Raw genomic sequence first — 17,299 nt, 5'->3', positions numbered from 1 at the left:
ACAGAACATGCTTTGCTGGTGCTAAGTCATTATTCTCCAAGACTCCATGAGAATTATGTTGACTGTTTAAAAAAAGCAACAGGTAAAGAAACTATTTACCTAGAAACTGATAATGAATGAGGGATTATTCACTTGCATCTCTTGTAAGATTCACTCAGCAGTGATCCATGGGTACTAACCAGACATCACAAGAAAAGGGAAATAGGGATGACTGCTAAAACAATAAGTCATTTTTCTTTTTGCAAACCGTGGCTCTGGAGTGCTGGAAAAATAGAATTAAAATGTTTTATTGTTGTCACGGTTAGATCAAATACTACTTGAATAAACAAACAAAATGTTCACACTTTAAATACAAACTTTGTTCTTTATTCAAGTGAGCAATGCTTCCACCAGGTTTCTTAGCCTTCAGGCACTATTTATCTGTAGGGAGCAGTTGTCATTAATGCTACCTTATTACCTTGTATGCATAGTAATTTGTTTTATAAATGGCCCTACAGAAATGAATGGACCTACTCGGGGAAGATTTTACCGATGACTGCAAGAGTTCTAAGGCCAAGTCCGTGCTGAAACACCACCTCATCTAACAAAAAACCCTTGGTGCAAAGGGTAAAGCCTCTTCTCAAACTTTAGACATTTTTATATTTCACAGAGACGCAACTAAAACTAAAACCACATCTACTGTGCTTCTGGAGGACAGAAAGGGCCTGGAGGACACAAGGGGGGACTGTGTTAACACTTGGAGATACTTAGGTAAGGTCATTTTTACTGTGCTTTCATGAGCTACACTAAATGTCCCATGAGCCACATGCCCGCGGACTAGTTGATCTCTTCTGACCTGGGTTGTGTGAACTTCAAGAAAAAGAAAGCAGGTTTTCTCCTGAGTTCAGTAACACCAAGCTGTCACTCCTTATCTTTTACTTTTCTTGGAATTAAATCTCTAAATTGATATTAAAAATTATAGTGTTTGTCTGTTTACGTTTATTGCAAGAGACTATTAAAAAAAAAAGGATGTGAGCAAGAATAAGCAGGTTGCTAGCCAGGTATTCTGTGAGAAACTGCTATAAATTAGGAAGAAAGTCGTGTTCCATAAATAACTGACTAACTGCGGAGAACAACAATGCCGCTCCTCCTGGCAGCAGCAGAAATGCGTAGCGGTAACAAGAGAGGGAAGAGCCACGGGGTTCTTGGGCAAAAGGAATGAAAGGTCAGACCTGGCTGCTCCTACGCCTTCCCCTTTCCTCCCCTGCAGACCTGCTCAGGGACTGTTCTGCAATACAAAATACTTTGGTGGGTGGGGATGAAGGCAATTTTTGCCCATGTTTGCTTTAGACACTTGGGTGAATTTTAACCCCAAATGAAAGCAAGCGCTTTGCGTTTCAGCCTATGAGGTTTTCAAAGTGTAATGTTTCTACTATCTTTTTGCCCTCACTTCCCTCAATATGCTACCTGAATTGCATCTCCAGTATAATAGAACTTTGATAGTTTTTCTGCTTTTCTCATTCCCCTATCACATTAAATTCTCTCTGAGAGTTTTTCCATCATCCAAAATACTAATTTCCTGATGTTTTGTTTCCATGGCCAATGTAAGCTATGTAAGACCTCAAATTAGGTTATTTTCTTGAAAAAGTAAAATAAAGATTTAGGTTTCTCCAAATAAAGTTGAAGTTTATCCAGACAGGAATGTTCATGACACAGATGGGTCAAAGTGAGTCTGGTTCACAGGAATTAAATGAGTAGACCCAAATCAGGAGGTACTCTTGTGATCCTGTTTACACAGAAGAAAATCATAGTCTCATTTTAACTCACTACAATAAATATCTAGTTCCATCAGATATTGCATATTAACTGCAGATTGCGTCTTTTTACATACAGCATGCGAGAAATTGGTCTGAGGAAGCTGCAATCTGAACAGCAAGATGGAGAGACAGACAGGCAGACAGACCTGACAGAACTGCTTTACAAAGGTGAGGACTTGAGGTGCAAACACTTTGCACGAGGTTGCAAACTGTCTGCTGCTGAGCCAGCCCTTGCCCTTCGCAGACCTTGTCCCGTGTCTTATGCAAAAAATCACCACTCTTTTCTTATGCCCACTCCAGGCGTTTTTCTAACACAGTTAAATTTAATCTCTGCTCTACACTGCAGTGTTTTGGAAAACTGCAGTTACGGGTGGGCCCAAGGATATGTGAAAGGTGCATACCCTGGGTAAATTTGGAAAGAGCAACTTTTATTTATACATACCAGCAAGTGCTTGTAAACTTCCCCTGCAGAGTTATTTTGGTCTGCTAGCACAAATTTGTCAGCTGCTGAGAGATATTTCTGTGAGCTGAGAGGAGGATGCTTTTCTGGGCCGGAGCGACACAAGCGCAGACCAGTGGGCTTCCCACTTTGGGGGCTTTTAGGGACAGGCGACCTCCCAGCATCATCAGGGCTGCTCTCTCAGGTCTGCATTTTGGGCTGCTGATCAGCAAACACCAGCAGTGTGGCCCCGAGAGAAGCACAGCAGGCCAAAGATCGGTATTTTCTGGTTTAGTTTTGTTTTCATAGAGGGATGAAGAGATTAAAAGATCAGTGGAGCTACCCTGAATTTTTGAGTTTTTATACTTCGCTCGCTTCCCCAGACAGAGTGCCTATGCCTTTTCAGGGGCCTATAAACACTTAACGAATGCTCTTAGGATTGTCTTCCACTTTTCTTCTATGCCATGTGCTCTTATTGCACTCTTTAACTTTCAAACACCATGTAAAATACTATTGGCTTGGACATCTTGTTAGGTCTCCATTAGTAATATCTGTTTCGTATTTCAGGTTTTTCTCTTAAAAGGTGATGGTGTTTCATGCTGTGGTGAAGTTGTGTGTCTCCTGGCAAACAAGAAGAGATCTAAGTAAACCAGCCAGACAAATCTTGGACATGCTTTGTTGCATCTAATGGTGCTATTGGTTTGCTGATTAGTGGTTTTTTTGGAGAAAGAAGGAGCTGGCTCTGCTATCAGAATTTGCAATACTGATTCAGAAATTAGACCCCTATTAATCTTTAAGTTCCATACTATCATTTCTCCTGTTAGTTTATACAGAAGGAACTTAATATTAATTTTCACAACTCTAAGTTAAAATCTTTCTCATCATTTCTGTACAACATAGTGAAAGTTAAACTTACTACCTCTTGTAGATCAGCATTTCTGAAAGCTCTTCTGAGACTGTATTTTTCAACATTTTCTCTTGCGTGGCAATTATTTCTTAGTTAAGAACATGGAGAAACACATAAGCTGCTTTTGAGGAAAGGGTAGGAGAGAAACGTGCATTGCTCGTCATTAACGAATGGCTGTGCCTTGCTATGTGCAAAATAAGACCTTTTCTGCATCTCAGGTTAAAAGTGTGGGGAGGATTAGGTCACTCTGTTCTTCTTTCAAGCTCAGGAGTTATTATAGCTTTCTGTACACAGGGATGAGTGAGCTCCGGGGAACGAATAAGAACCCATTTTGTGCAGACAAGTGGTAAGAGATGGATGAAGATGAAGAATGAGCAGAAGCATAATTCACCAGCATACCTGATGGCATAATGACATTGATGTTTCTTGGCTCATATATCACCCCAGGTGCAGATATATGTCATCTCATTCCTGTCCGGCACCATGGAGAGTCCGTGAGGGATATTATGACTTTTTAAGTCACCGTCTCTCAGCCGGGTTGCTTTGGGGCCAATGCAATTACATGCTTTTCCGCCTGTGGGCTTGATAGCAAACTGACACTCCCGCCCTCAGCTAGAGCAGCGATCGGTTGAGGATGACAGTGTTGCATAAACAGTTAAGTTATAGTCCTGCGTCTTGTCTGTCCTGCAGTGCTGTATCAGCTTCACCTCTGCTGGAGTGCAGCCTGTGAGCCCCTGTGGCTAATGCTACCTTTCTTAAATTGCTGGGATGCAGGCGTCAAATACCTAGTACCTCCTACAAGGCATAAATCTAGATTTTCCCTCGGTATCACAAATACGCAGATCTAGTCTCCTCTTTCCAAACGTGGCAGACTAAAATCTTGTCTAGATACCGAACATCAAGCTGTTGACAAGTAAGAAGGGCAGGCTGAATTTCAGATACTCTTAGAAGATCTTAAATGTTTCCTAGGGGTCTGACCTTGCGTTCCTTACCCCTGTAAATATTTTTTTCTTTTTTTCTCCTAATGGACCCATGTGGAACTATGCCTAGGGACAATGCACATGGCTAAGAGTTGCAGGACCAAGACTATATTTTTTGTGACACAATGTAATGTTGCCAGTAGGCCACATCAACACATATAAGAAATGGAAAATCCTGATGTATATTGAGCATTGAATTTTCACAGTAAATCAACAAATCTAAGTAAAGTCAGATCTCAATTACCCCCACAAGATGCAGTCTTGTTGATGTTATTCAGAACATGCATTTTATTGCCTTGCAAACATCCGAAAGGAATTCAGTTTTCAACAACTTTAGTGTAATGGCTTAGTTTTGTAACAACAGGCTGAAATATTGACTGTCACGGAATTGACTGTCAAACTGAACTTTGTGGGTTTTGTTTTGTTTACAGATTAAAACTGTCTTCTCATTTTCAGCTCTGCATACAATACCTGCACACTGAAAAACGTAGTGTGAAAACTGTCTGTGTACTGCAACATGAAAAAGACTGCTCCTATATACTGTGATTAAATGTAGGACTACAAAGCCACAGGTGCAAGCCACATGGGACAGCGTGGCTTATCTGCAGTATAAGGCATTTCTTCTACCTTTGATGTCTGGACATGAAAAGAAAGTGGCACTGAAGTATAATTTTAAATCAATCTAAATGTGTTACCACAGACAACAGCATTGTTTGAATATGTAATTAATTTTGCTGCGAAACTCTAATATTAATAAATAGACCCTTTTAAATGTCTCAGGAATGCATTCGCATGAGCAGCTCTTGGAAACAGGGTACAATTCTTCCATTGCAACTCCTGGAACATCAGTTGTGATGTAATACATGAGTCTCAAAAAGTAAATACAAAGCTGATGTTGCGTCATGTAGTTGAGCTTTTATTTATAGAAATAATTAGAAAGCTAATGATAAAAATACTCATACGTATATGAAAGGTTACTGACAGAAACGGAAGTTTCACTTGTTTTGAGGAACAATCACAGAATAAAACTTCATTCTTCCTGCCTGACATGAGACTTAATTTGGTTTGCATTACATATCATTTATATATAATTATGTTTCATTCAAATATAGCTTGATCAATAGCCCCTTATCAATAAGGGCTATAAGAACACTCTTTAAAATTTTAGTCGATAGCAGTGTATCAAATAAGGTATGACTTTTATGTCCATTGCTTCAGAAGGATATTTAAAAAACAGACATCAGAAACAGACGTGATTTTTGACTGGTGTTTTAACTGAATATTTTACACCCTTGTGCATCTCTTCTCTATAACAGTAGAAATTAACGTATCTTTTTCACAGTCACTGACTGCACTGGTGTTATCAAACAACAGCAACTAGATGGGGGCAGTGCCTATGGAGGAGGCTGGCTTCTGTTATTTACTTCAGGTTTAGCCTGGGACCAAACATATTTTTTCTTCTACAACACTGTCTGGTCTGATCTGTGTCATTACTAGGGATTACTAGGAAGAACATAAATACTTGTGCTCCAGCAAGCTGACAGGTCCCCAGCTCATGGTATTAATCCTGGACGGTTCTCTAGCACCATACCATAATTTTCCAAAGCAGGTTTCTTGAGCAGATACACTGAAAAAAGATGCAGAAACATATGGTAATCTTATCAAATGCCTACGCTTACGGTTACAGGAGGAAAGGCATTTTTACAGGAAAAGATACTGAAAGGCAATGGTTTATAGCACATCATCAGCTTGAGCCATCTCAGTTTCTCCACAGTAGGAAATCTGATCTAGAGCATATGGTGAGTTCACGTGCAAAAGCATGATAGACTTAAAATGGCAGTTCTTAATTAGCACCTTATTAGTGTTCAGGTGCCAGCCATGTTTAGCAACAGCATGAAATATATGGCCTAGATTTCTGCATTCAGGATGGAATTACACCTGTTTAAACATATTTTGCTACCTAAATTGGGATTGATTTTACTAATGACAGCAGAGGATAACATAGAGCTTTTACAATGCTAAATTACGCTGTACTTTTGAAATCCTTGAACTACTGGGCTACTGGAAACTAAACCAAAAATCTATGTCAATGTACTACAAATGTTCCTCAGGCTGCACTTGCTTTCTGCACACATAATTTTTGGATAAAATATCTAAACTTGCCAGAATTTTGACAAAGATAATTGCAGCACTGTTGCTAAGCATCCTCTGTAAGCAATCTGTATTCAGTTTACACACAGTTACAATTAGAGAGTAAAACGGGAAAATGACGACTTCTAGTTGGATGCGAGAAATAATTTTTTTCTAACATTGATTTTATCAAAACAAAGATTATGTTACTTATGATTTATGCCTGTCATATGTACCTCACAGATTAAGAATTATAGGATGAATAGGGATGGAGGAAAAACTATTACCTTACAAAAGCGGCCCTGAAACGCCAGAAAGGTAGTATTGTTAATGACAAAAAAGCCTTGATTTGCCTGAATGGTTTACCTGCTAGGCATCTCCAGACTGCTCATCTAAACCATTTCACGAGGTACGCTCTAGCTTTTCATTTGACATTAAAAAAATAAAAATAAAACACTGTTAACCAAATTGTTGTGAACAAAAGCAGCAGGAGATCAGTCTGTTCAGGGGCAGATAACAAGTACCTAAGATTTACTATGTAGTAACCACTTTGGAAGACTAGTTCCACCAGAAAACAGAAAGTTATACTCTTGCTAAGTGAAAGTGTTACACACAAAAATCCAATGCACTAGCTGTTTGGGGGAGTTGATTGCTGTACTTCCCTGTCCATTCAAACCTAAAAGCTGACATTTAGCAGTCTTTTGCTTACCCAGAAGGTCTTCAATTGTTCAGGGTGGGATTGGGTTGGATTCCTACCAAGCAATAACCAGAGAGGAAAGTCATTAGTTGCAAACCTTGTAGATGACTCTCTAGGAAATAGAGGATGATTTAAAACACCTGGGCTGCCTGAAAGCCAAGCCCACCTAATTGTTATTAGCCCTTTCTGCTGAGTACTGTTTGATTTGCACAAGACATAGAAGCTGATTAGAAGAGACAGAAGGAAAGAAAGAAAGAAAAAAAAGGATGTACAAGTAAAGGCCATCAGAAATTGTAAGTTCTTCTTTGACTGACTAAATAATAGCTGGTTTCTGCTGATTTGCATGTGGTGAAATACATTGACAGAGGAAACAAAAAAAGGTACTCTTTTTGTTAGTCACAATGTGAGGTAGGATGTTGTCAGTTTGCCCGGAGCTAGTCCCTCACTGAGTTTTCAGAAACATGTAACATGAGGTAAGGTACACATTCACATCAATACTAATAGTCTTTCTAACTGGTTTAATGCCTGGAACAGAATGAAAACAAAGCTGGAACCCCCATCCCCCATGATAAATGATGTACCTGGCTATTGTTCTTTCTTTCTGTGGTCAAAGTCATGTGAAGAAATGCTACCTGTTTTGTTTGTTTGTTAGTTTGTGGGGTTTTTTTGGGGGGGGAACAGAATATTCACTGATATTGGGAATTTTTGGTTAATTCTGTGGGTGGCTATAAATAGTCATGTTCAGTTTTGAAACTTCTGGGTTTTTTGTTTTGTTTTGTTTTGGATTTTTGTGATAATACTACTCATGTAATATCACTTAAGTTCCTTAAATGAATAAATTTAGGGAATATGAGCACTTTTACCTCAAGCTGTTGCCCAAAATGGCAGCTTGAGCAAGCAGAGTGTTATAGAGATGAACTGATTGAAAAAGAAAAAAAAAAAAAGGTGTTATTACATTTAGAAGTTTGAATATTAACAAAAAACGAACACAGAGGTTGCATGTTTTTTCATTAGTTTCACTAGAAAGTACTGTGTCTAAGCAAATTAGTTAAAGCTGTTTAGAGAACTAAATATGACTGCGGGAGGATAATTTTAGTGTCTAATCTCACACAGTCATGCCAAGCTAATTTTATTCTCCCTTTTCCCTTTTTAACTCAATGCATTTATATAAACCCAAGATAACTTACTTTCCCTCTTTATAAATATATATATAGGGAGAGCAGTGTATATATATTGTATGTTTATGTATACAGAAATATTTATATAGATTAAACCATCAGGTGTAATACTAAAATACAGTAAAATATCTAAAATACACATATTGATTGGGAGGAGGGAACAAAAATAAATGTCAATTAGACTTGTGGTTTTCTTTCTTTTGGATGTTGTGTGTTTGGTAACACCTCTAACTTTCTACCAAACTGTTTTAGCATATTTAAGGAGTAAACCAAAACAGTTATGCATTCTTACTCGGATAGTCATACGATATGCATTGATATGCTCTCCATTTGAGTAACTTATGTATTATTACTTGTGTTATGACAGAAGCTAAAGTGTGTTTTGTTTTGTCTTAAATTTCAAAGCCCTGTTATGGTGAACGTTGTCTGGATGTGATATGGGAGGGGTGAGGATAATCTATTTCCTGTGAGTAGGAAAGAAAGAAACTGTAATGATTTTAATGGACATTCTAAATTTTCAGACCCTGGCAATTATCAGAGGTGTGGTCTGAAAAGGAGAAGAAGATATAAAGGATAGGATTTCTTAAAAATTATTTTTCTTATAATTTTTTCAGCTTACAGTGGCCAACTTTTTATTTGCTTTTTTCTCTGGAAGACTTATCTGAGTTTTTGTCATTTTTAGTGTTCTCCCACCCCTCCAAAATAAGAATCATCACTTCCGGTATCATTGTTAGAACATAATAGTACAGGAACCATAAAGACAAAAATCTGTCTAAAGAGGTAGTCATTAAATGATCATTACTTTCTTGCTGAATAGGGGGATAGTGACTTTGAATGTAAGCTGCAGGGTATGAGTATGCCATACCAAAACAGGCTATACAAAGGAAAAAACTGCCAACAGAAAACTTCATTGCACAGTATAGATTGTGCATTTTGATGTTTTTCTTCCAATGAACTTATAGACAAAGGTTTTATTACTTGGTCATCTCTGTCAGAAACCATTGCTACTCTAAGAGGGCAAATGTTTCATTAGACTGATGGATACACTTGTAAGAAAAAGATGGTATTGCAGCTTTACTTCTAATAGTGATATCCTGTTATTTACTTAATACTGGTTTATATAGAAAAAAGCTTTTTCTTTCTGTCTGTGTTATCAAGAGTTGTAGTTCTCAGAAAGTGAGTATAGAGCCTTATGGACATTTAGCCACAAAGACTGGTTGCTATATAGCATTTAACAGAGTACCAGCAAAATTGTATGTGAGGCTGTACATGAACTTGCAATATCTACAGACACAGCAAAACAAGTTAGGGACGAAACAAGGTCTGATCAAGTACAACTTCACCTTCTGCTCTTGATTTCTCTTTCTATTGTTGAATGAAGTCAAATGCAGAGGTTTTTTGGAAAGTTTTGCTTACTTTGTGTACATTTAAGGTGTAACGGTTAACATAATCATATCTTTGCACAATCAAGAGCTTTGCTGTTTATATATACTTGCAGTAAGTGCATGTGCATATAAACAGGTGAGTGTGGGCTCACAAGCCTGGATGACCAACCACATAAAACAAGGACTGAGCCCACGGCCATCAACTCCCTGCGATACAGTGCATAAGCAGGGTACAGTCTGCAAGGCTCTCCCTGCGGTTTGGGATCGCTTCTCCTGTTTTCCACCTGCCGTGTTTCATGGTCTGGGTCCCCGTGGGGCTGCACGAGTGGTGAGGGGGTGGCCGTGGGGTAGGAGGGACAAGACTTGCTCTTCTAGTGGCGGTGCAATGCGTTTACTTAAAATCATCATGGGACTGCAGCTTTAAAACCACAAGGGAGGCTTTTCGTTCTTTGGCGAGAGGTTTGGATAGCATAAACCCAGCCATGATGGCTTTTTATAATAGTGAGTGACAGTACTAAAGAATTTGGCTTCTACCGTTTAAGTAGGTGTTGTTTCTGATGGAGAAAATTCAGTCACAGTGTGCAGATGCTGTCCTTACAACTGTTCCTGGTTTATGTCCTTGAAGAGTTTGTAGAGGAGCTTAAACTTAATTAAATGTAAAGAATTAGATGAGAAATATGTGAGGAATCTGCTGAATTACTTTTCTACCTGCAAAGCTATATTTTTGTCTAAAGCAGCTCTTTGTGTTAGGCATACACACATCCTAGCAGTAGACTCGGTAAAGTAAAAGGACACTGGTTGCTCCTGGAACAAGCAGACAATAGAGGGAAGAGAGTAACAGCCCTCAGCACAACATGAGGGAAATAGGAAACCAATCAGGCTGTAGTGATGGGTGATTTCAATTTCCCAGTATGAACTGGGGAAACTGAAAAGCATGGCACAATGAAAAATAAAATTATAGAAGAAATAAAGAGTTATTGACCTGCGGTGTCAGAATCCTAATAGGACTTGTCCTCTCCAATCTCAGTAAAAATGTGCAGTTAGTAGATTAGAAACAGCAGAGCTACCTGGTTCAAGTGACCCCATGATTAAAGTCAATATAACTTAGAACGCTAAGCCAAATATATCAAAACCACAATATGAATTCTCAAAGATCTACTTTAAAGGTATAAGGGAAAAAACCTGTGAAAAATGGGTAAAGAAACAATAATGGAAGATATTTCTGGTGAAGAATAAAGGTTTTTCTAACATTGCCAAGATGCAGTTTTTGAAGGAAAGGAAGATAATGATGTGATTGTGGGGAATTAGTTCCTACAGTTTGACTTATACTTTCTTTAAACTCTTAATTTAATAAATGTGTTCTGTTACTGAATTCCTGCTAAAATTATTGTGTGAGAGCCATAGCTACAGCCATACCTGGGAGACGTTGTCTATTCATATCCATCTGATAACCACAGGAGGGTTGCTTGGAAGGTGGGTATTCCTCCGTCAAGTGATTTAACGTCAGTCCTTGACTACAGCAGGGGACAGCCTTTGTAAAGGTTTCTGTTCTATTGTTCTGGCCTCTCAGAAAAAAAGATAAACATCTAGGAATGTAGCTGGAGAGGAATTGATGCTTCTAGAGATGCACTGGACATGGAGTGGTGATACAGCTGTGGTATTAATGCATTTGCGCTATGTCTCTGCTAAAATGGAATAGTTATCAGTGTAGACACTTGAACCATCTCTGGTTGGGTTTCAAACTTAGTACACTGTATGTTATGTGAATCTGTCTTAAAACTAGACATGTGGTTGTACTTCTTCAAATAATTTGAATTTGCTTGCTTTTCTTTGCCTCTGTAATTCAAACATATAATTGGACCAAATATTCCAACAATGATTTTAAATAAAAGGAGACTCTGGTATGAATTTTGTGACAAGAATAGATGCGGCGGCAAACTGTGCCATTGTAGAAGATACTACAGGGTACTGTGATCTAAGAAGCTGTGTGCAGGAGCATAGCACAGCAGTTTAATGGTGCCTGAACTGCAGTTGTGCTTCCTTTGCTGGACTGGCTGTATTTGTCTGTGGTTGCTCAAGCTTCAGTCTGCTCCTTCAGACACACTGATCAGAATTTGTTTAATCTTGAGACAGTGTTTTTTCTGAGTGATGTACAATGTAATACGCTTGCACCATCTCCCTTAATTTTTACATTTATATGAACATTTGTGTAAATAGGAAATACCGTGGAGTTTTATGAATAATTAAAAAAACCACTAACCAAGTAGTCAGTGTATTTTTAGCACTTACAGTCTTTTTAAATTTACCTTTTATGCATGATTAAGAACTTCTTATTCTCAAAAAATGTCTCCAGGGGATCAGTGTTCTGAGTGTTACTGTAAGGAAAAATAGTTTAATTTAAAATGTTTATTCTGCTGTTTCAATACCGCTTTGAATTGAAGTCACCAACTTGGGGGAAAAAAAAAGACAAAATTCTGCAGTTTAGATGACCAGTCAAGCAATTTAATAAAAGCAAGTTATGATAGCACCTTTATCAAGGTAAAACACCTTTATCCACAAAGCCATTTCATCAACTAGTATAAACTAGTATAGTAATTACTGATTTCTCTAGAATAATTATTTGTACTAGGTAAGCACCTGACCCACACTGAATGCTTACAAGTAGAGTAATGGCTGAAATAAAAATCATCTAATTTGTAATAATGAAAAAAATGCATCTTAATTCCTCCCCCTCCCTCCATTAACATGCAGTTGATTAGTTTTCTGTATTTTGTAAATTTATCACTCATTTCTTCATATAACTAAAGGAAACGAATTGTGAGTAATTAACTCATATTTACAGCAATATGGAAGAAATAGAGAAATTTAAATAGTAAAAATGAGCATCATTTTGATCTGACAAAATAAATAATAAATTTAGAGTGAAAATGTTAAATAACTGTAAAATAACTTTAATTACACAATATAAACAGTATTCCAAAAGGTGTCTAAATGCTGCAGTGGTCTTTTCAGTATTAGAGTTTAAAAACCCTAAAGATTAACAATACGTCAAACTTCATGCAATATAAAGCCCATTGGAAAGAAGTGTATCTTTGTTCCCTCCTTGCCCCCACCACCTTGATTCAATGAGGAAGAACTAATCTAAGCTCTAGTGGAAAACTAATTTGGGGCGGGGGGGGGGGGATGCTCAAAATGCTTAAAATTCAGATAAAACTTTCTCAACCTCTTCTCACTTTAACGTACTGTTACATCACGTAGAAAAGACGAAACTAGTTGTAACTTACTGTAAGTAGGAAGAGCTGCAGAATGACTATGTGCAAAAAATGTTACTGATCCTAATCTTTGCAAAGGCAATAGTTTTGTAATTGGCATCTAATAATATCTGTAATTTAAACAAACCCAGCATTTTCCCATCAGCATTTTTTAACTTTTTAACTGTAAAGTAGCACACCAGTTATCTAAGACTGGTAAATGCTTTGAAGCATTCAAATTCTGCTGTGAGACTCCCATTTATGACCAAGATAAAATAAGTTTCACAGATTATAAAACTCCCTGTTGCTGAGATACCTCCTTATAGCTTGTCTCACATTTCAATGAGTGTGGGCTGTGGGTTTCTTTGGGGTTTTGTGGGTTTTTTAATATTTTTGTTTCCCAGATGACAGTCTCTCATCTAATTTTGTATTTCATTTTTTTTTCTGTAATCCACATTACGTGGTACCTAACAGCTTCCATTTGCCCAGGACAGTATTAAAGTCAAAGCCAATATGATGGAAAGAGAAAGGAGGAGTTAAACAGCTGTTTAGGAATTAAGTGGGAGGAGGAGGTGTCTTTGTACACTAGAACATAATGAAAAATGCTGACAATCTACAATATTATGACATGAATCAAAATAAAATGTTCATCTCCTTTCTCATTCTCCATAGTAGTAGTGAGGCTATTCTTGTGTGTCAATCTGCTTGAACATCTGAACTACCAATTGGTAGGCAGGGATGTTGGTCTTGCCTCTTCTTTTCCCCTTTATCTATCTGTAGCAAAGAGATTGCCTTGTGGCCAGTGGTAGCATGGTGGGGAGCGAAACAGGCACTGTTTCATCGCTTGTCGCGTGTTGATCTCCTGTTTGTGGCCTTCACATTGTTTCAGACTCCTCCATTTTGTACTACTCTGAGTTATTACCTTTACAGTATTACCTAAACCCCCGTTCCTATCTTTCAGACTTAGGGGGGGAAAACCCCTGATGATGGCAAAGGAAAAGGACAAATATGCCTAGTGTAAAATGCTATCTTTATAACTTTTGTGGGTTCTTCCCATCTATATTTGTTACTTGAATTATTAGTTCTTTTTCCTGGATTGTCAGTAAGCCTTCCAGAGAAGGAAGGGCTGTCTTCTGACAAGAGCTCTGTTAAAGACCAGACCTTCTCTCTTCTTTTTAGGTTTTTGGTATGTTCTTGTTTCTCATCAGACATTTCAAAATAATTTTAAACATTATTTGAAAAGTAAAAGCAATGGAAATAGAATTTACTAGCAAAACTTAGGGTATTTGCTGTAGGCTAGTTGAGCATAAGGGTATGAACTGGGATCTCTTGATTCTTAATAAATGCCTTGCTGGGAAGGCTGTTGCCCAGGCTGGGTTGGTTCTCATAGTCACTGACCAGAAGTGTTCTCCTGCACCTGAGAAGAGTTGTGCATCGAAAGTGTTGGAGGACTGCTTCGTGTTCAATTTATCTTTCATACCAGGGTTTTCAAAGCAGTCTTTGAGAGCTAGTTCTGCTCATTTCATTGAAATTATAGGTTATGGCAGAATATTTCTAATGCATGTCTGAAATTTACAGGTTTTTTTTAATGTCAAAATAAATATCTGGATTTAAAAAGAAGAATCTCCCTGAGATGCTGGTTTTGGGATCCTGGCAAGTGCTAATAAGGATGTACATGACAGAGCATTTGTTCTGTAGCTCACAGGCATAACGGGTTGAGAGGTTCTCCACTTGTTCAATTTGTGGATTAACATCTAGATCAGCTAAAGGACGACATTTTCCGAGTGTTACATCTGCAGTTTGTACTAAACATATGTAATGCCATATGGTCACCGAAGGGTTATGGACTATTTTTTTTATTAGGAAAACTACCAGAGCTAATATTAGGTATGAAGTAGCATATACTGTGCACCCTTATGCCACCAAAATAGAAAAGAAACAAAGCAAAATTTTAAAAGTAAGTTGAAAAAAACAACAAAACCCCCCTCTCATTACTGTTTGTGTAGAGAGGTGTGCAATGGCTGTAATGAATCCTGTGGAGACAGTCAGATTGGACCTGTAAAACATATAGCTGTATTTCATATATACTGACAACTGCAAACCAAAATACTCATGGTCTTACCCTGCATAGCAAATTAAAGTGCTGATTTCCAGGTATTTGTTCTTAATAGCTCTTTGGGCAGTGTGGGGAAGAAGACGGGCAGTAATACGCTGTCAGAGGACAAGCGGGCTCTCTGCAGAATGTAATCTTAACAAGCATTGTCTGGGTCTCTCTTAATCACGTATCTCACATTATCTGTTACTATTTTTGTACTGTAGATATTTAGTACTCGTTCATTTAATATATAACTCACGTGAAAAAACTGTTAAGCGTACAATGATGAATTATCAGAGAATACTAATTTTCATAACAAATTCCATCTTAGGGACAAAAGTATAACATCGTGTGTTAAGAACAGGACAGAACAATTTGAGTCATAAAATGCAGTCCTCAGGTACACCTCTACAACGAATATTTAAGGCCTAAATTCATCCTGAAGGAATTAAGCACCTTCAGATTTACATGTATGCCTTTTATGAGCAATTCCGCATGCCCAGGCAATGTACCAATATCTTCTGCTAGCAAATGGGTAAAGCTGGCAGCAGTTGTCCCATCTTTAACGAGCTTCTCGTTTTACATCTTTTGTGTCCAGCTGCAGTCCTGTTTTTCAAGAAATGAATTTCTTTTCTCCATTTCCTCGTCCCCAGTCCTGCCCCCCTCCCCTTTATACTACAATCTCTCTTGAGCAACCCGCATGCCCTCAGCTATAACCATGGACATCCTAGATATCCCTCAAATCAGGGAAAGGGCTTAGTGATGCTGTTATCTCACCAGCCCCATCACCCTCAGCCAGAGCAGTCCCAAATACATACATAAACCCCTTTCTGCCAGCAGTCAGAAAGCAACACCAGTAACTGCATGTTTTATGAACAATGAATATAAACAGTGAGTTCATATTTTAGTACTTTTTAAAAGCCAGCATGTATTCCGACATCATTGGGCATCTTTTTTGGTAGACGTTGGCCACAGTACCTGCCCCCCGCAACCACTACAATGTGGGATGTGATCCTGGCGGGTGCTGTGGTCGCAGGCATCGCGGCAGGGCTTGATCCAGTATAGGTATCTGCTCTCATCCTGAAGTTGGTACCAGACCAAAAGAGCCTCTCAAAGTTTCCCAGTAAAGGATTTAAAATTCCCCTGTTTTCCTGCTTCAGATCTGTCTCTCCCTCAGAAAGTGCCAGAAAATATAACAACCACCCCTGCACCCAGACCCCGCAGCACTGAAATATCTTTTTCTGGTTTGTTGGGGGTTTTTTTTGGCTTGGATGTTGCTGGGGTTTTTTTTTTTGTTTTTTGTTTTTTTTTTAAAAATCTAAACAGAAACCCATGTGAGTTGTCTCTTAATAACAAACTTGGTTACCCATGGGCAGGTAGGAGGACACTTAAGTTGCCTAAGCATAGGTGCCTACAGGTGCCTAAATTTGAGTGAAAGTAGGGTGTCTCTCTCTTTCAAAAACACCTAAAGTCAGCTCTCTACAATGTTAGAATGGTAAATCTGACCATAAATTCACTATAATTCACTGTGCACATCTACTCCAAAACACTGACCAGGATAGTATAACAAGCTTGAGACTTTTAATTTGGAAGAAAAAAGCCACAAACTATGTGGCAAGAAACCAAAATCATTTCCGGAATCTTACGCTCCTGAAAATATTTTCTGAGGTGGGACTGAAAACTGCTGGTTTGTTGGGGTTTTTTGAATCTCAGAGTTATTTAGCAAAAGTTTTCCTGTGTCTGTAATACTCCAGGGGAATTAACAGCATTCAAAGATCTTTACATCTACATTGCTAGACACAGGTTATAATTAAAAAATAATTGTAGTTGTTAGTTTATGCCTAACTACAGGTAACTTCTCATTAAATCAGTACTTCACCATTTATCTGGTTTACTGGTTTCCATTTTCAGTGATTTTGCATAGTAACTGAAAAGTAATGCATTCCTTGTTTCTGAAAATCTTGAGTAATCACAGCAAAAATATGTTTAGCCAATGGAAATTATACGTATTCAAATTAGGACCAAATGAAGTCCTAAAATTCACTTATTTAAAAAAACCCCCAAGGATAAATATGAAAACATAGCAACTTTATTCAATATGGTTGAATGTCTGTGTTGTATTGATTAATCATTCCCAAATGCTTTCCTTAAGCAAGAATTAGTTGTTTTGAAAAACCTGACATTGATAAGGGATTTGGGTTTTTTGTTTGTTTGTTTAAACAAAATATTCTTGATTAGAGCTGAGATGATTAAAAATCACAATTTCCATCTATTGGGAAACTCCAGTATTCCAATATTTGTTTTTTTCTGAAATCTAGTTGAACTTGAAATACTGAAATTTTACACAATTTTGTTAACAAGAGCTCAGGAAAAAATAATCAATGAAATGTATTTTCTGAGTGATTTCAATACTAAATTGCACTTTTCTGTGGTACTGATTT

The 17,299-nt window shown here is 37.9% G+C and overlaps 1 long non-coding RNA gene across 1 annotated transcript; it reads left to right on the top strand.

The window, feature by feature from the left end:
- Positions 1-414: 414 nt before the first annotated feature.
- Positions 415-5,181, top strand: LOC138684720 (uncharacterized). The gene is made up of 3 exons (XR_011323972.1): positions 415-750; positions 1,873-1,964; positions 2,803-5,181. It is a non-coding gene; the product is annotated as an uncharacterized lncRNA (long non-coding RNA).
- Positions 5,182-17,299: the final 12,118 nt, after the last annotated feature.

Source organism: Haliaeetus albicilla, chromosome 1, assembly GCF_947461875.1.
Source record: "Haliaeetus albicilla chromosome 1, bHalAlb1.1, whole genome shotgun sequence".
NCBI classification, from domain to species: Eukaryota; Metazoa; Chordata; class Aves; order Accipitriformes; family Accipitridae; genus Haliaeetus; species Haliaeetus albicilla.
The sequence above is the reverse complement of the archived record's forward strand: the minus strand, read 5'-3'. Positions and strand labels throughout refer to the sequence as shown.